The sequence below is a fragment of the Adiantum capillus-veneris genome, chromosome 20 (genome assembly GCF_014529385.1).
Source record: "Adiantum capillus-veneris isolate H3 chromosome 20, ASM1452938v2, whole genome shotgun sequence".
In the NCBI taxonomy this organism is placed as follows: domain Eukaryota; kingdom Viridiplantae; phylum Streptophyta; class Polypodiopsida; order Polypodiales; family Pteridaceae; genus Adiantum; species Adiantum capillus-veneris.
The window spans coordinates 63004963-63007868 of NC_140950.1; the positions used below are offsets into that span (position 1 = coordinate 63004963).

Below are 2906 nucleotides of genomic sequence, written 5' to 3' on the forward strand. Positions count from 1 at the left end.
GGCCAGATGTGGTTCACTCGGAGGACTAGATGTCCTTTTACTCGAGGCGTCTTGCGATGTGGTGGAAGACCTCCTCAATGGTCGAGATGGCATGGATAGTTGGTATGGGCTAGAGGGCTACAGTTGGTACGGGCTAGAGAGCCAGGCGAGATGCAGGGATATGACAAAGACTAGGCCGAGTGGGTGTCCAAAGATGTCAGTATTTGGAGGTCCTACCGGGAGATAGAACCCATATTTTTTTTTATGCTCATTTTGTGGTATTGGCACCTTATGCTCACGAGGAGCAGCATGGAACAGGGAAACCAGTTGTTTGAGAGAGATGTATGGCGACCGGGGCTGCCTGGTTTTATGAATAAGGAGCCCCCTAACGGGTTACTCAATGGGATTGAGCAGGGCCGACTGAAGGTAAAGACATGTGAGTTGACTGGTTTTTTTTAATAGAATCCTCAGCCAAAGTGTGGCAGTGACCAATGGTGGCCCTCCGAGCGGGCAGCTTTGCGAGGTCTTTCAGGTAGACGAAAGCAGGGGCTTGATGCATAATGGCTGGGGGTCCGTAACGAGGTCGCTGGCTCCTTTGGACCACTTATGTGGAGAGACTATACGTTGGAAGAATGTCGTATGGGATCTCGGAGAAGGTGCCCAATACGGGGATGTGTTCGATGATAAGACATCATGCATGCGTGGAGGTGCAGAGATAATAGCGCTTGGCCGATGCAAGGATAAGCCGAGGGAACTACAGCCATTCTCTAGTCTTGATGAGCAAGAGGTAAGCAGCCGTGTGGTGTACCTAATGGATCAGCAGGGTTTGGTTTTACTGCAAGCCACAGATGGCCGCAGCATTCCCCCACAACGAAGCGGATTACGAGAGAGTGCAAGACGGGTAGAGTGTACTTGATACCGTGCCTGGCATATCAGGCAGCAAGAAAAACAGGTGGTTGGCCGATGGTTTATCCCTCCTCGAAGAGGGCTGATCAGAGAGGGGGAGTACTATTTGCGAGATACTGAAAAGAATGGTGTTTTTGACTGGTCATGCGAACCAGGTGAGGTGTCGCTCAAATATTAATGGGAGGAAAAGTTGGCCGATGTAAGGCATGATCCATATTGCAAGCGGGCGGGCTCCAGTGAGCACCAGCCCGCGTTTTATTTGAGTTGCTTCGTTTGGCTAGTGGCTTGGATTGGAGCCACAACAGGAAAATGCGGGGTCAACGATGACGATGGGTATGCTTGGAGAGTGATCATGCACACACTTTTGCTCATTCGATGGTGTTGGTTAAGATGGCACCACTGGATTCTGGGTATCGAAGCAACAAATAAACTATCCAACATGGCAGTGCGTTGATGGGTAAATCAGAAATGCGGGGATGGCGATCGAGCGACTTTGTTTGGTTGATTGTTTGGACTAAAATTATGGCAGTGGGGGATGACACTACATATGTGGCTTCGAGTGGTGTCCAACAATGTAAGCTGCGCCCGGAAGATGGGGGTTATTGCTCTATGGATAATGTATGTACACTCGATGAGGACATCGAGCTTTTTTGGGGGAGGGGTGACTGTTACGGGTCCCATTTTTGGAGAACACTTCGGGACCCTCCACCTCTTCTCGGCCTCGCATTACTAGCTCACTTTCATGCTCCGAGGCCTCGAGGGCTCCGAGCCGACGAGAGGCTTGGCTATTCATTTTGCTTGTAAGCGTGATCCCATTGGTCTTCGGTCAGGGAAAACCTCTATGGGGAAGCTCAGATCAGGTTGCCTCGAGGCCAGAGCAGGTGAGGTATGGATGCAAGCCATTCCGGGGTGGAATGTGGATGGTTTTGGGCATCAGCCCTTTGTTAGCTTCTGAGTCATGCATGTTCACAAACACTGGCAATTCCCCATTGTCTGAGGGGAGAGAGTCGGTAGGCTCCACCTGACGCTCCTTATCATCAGTTTCACTTAAGTAGCCCGCAATCTTCCCATCTGGCTTATAGGCCATCAATTCCCCATCCCAAAGTTCCTCACACTCATTGCATCTGCCGAAATCTAGCCCAAAGGATTAGAGCCGTTTTTTGGTCTTGCTAAACAAGAGGTAAAAAACAAGGTGTTGCTCCTAATGGATCAGAAGGGGCTGGTTCAAATGTAGGCCACATATGGCCATGATATTTTTCCTCGACGAGGTGAATTACTAGAAGATGCGAGGCGTCTTGCGATACATCGGACTACCCCCCCTATGGTCCAGATGACATGCACAGATAATATCCGGGCTAGATAGCCGAGTGAGATGCAGGGATATAATAGTTTGGTCTGAAATGTTTCTCAAAAATGTCAGTACTTCGGGGTTTTGGGATATAGAACCCACAATTCGTTTTATGCTTCGTTGTTGGTATTGGAACCTGATGCTCACTGGAAGCAGCATGGAATAGGGCGGCGAGTTGGCTGTTAAGCATAAGGACTCAGACCCACCTAACCAACGGTGCGAATAAAGGGAAAGTTGTTTCTCATACCCTAAACAGGGGCTCTATAATGCTTATTAAAGTGGACTGCTGTAAAAGTCACAGATGGCGACCTGGGCTATCTGGGTTTGTGGATAGGGAGCCCCATGGCACGTTACTCAATGTGGCTGAGCAGGGCTTGCTAATGGTGCAATTATGCGAGTTGGCTGGTAGGTATAATGGGAAAGACCTACTAAATTGATGATAACGGACATTAGCAGATACAAGCCGTTCAACAAAAAGTTCACGATCGAAATTATAGATTCAACAACAATAAAGGACAAAGAAAATCGCTTAGAAACACTTTATATTAAGAAATTTAGATCAATTACTCCAAATGGATACAATGTTTTTTCCGAAAATCCTTCTTCTTTTAATAAATACTATTACCTAAAAGACAGAGATCTTATATAATTTAAAGGGTTGTTATCTCTTTCC

General features: G+C 47.8%; 1 pseudogene; it reads left to right on the forward strand.

Moving 5' to 3' along the window:
* The first annotated feature begins 243 nt into the window (after nucleotides 1-243).
* Nucleotides 244-895, forward strand: LOC147432610 (uncharacterized; annotated as a pseudogene).
* Nucleotides 896-2906: the final 2011 nt, after the last annotated feature.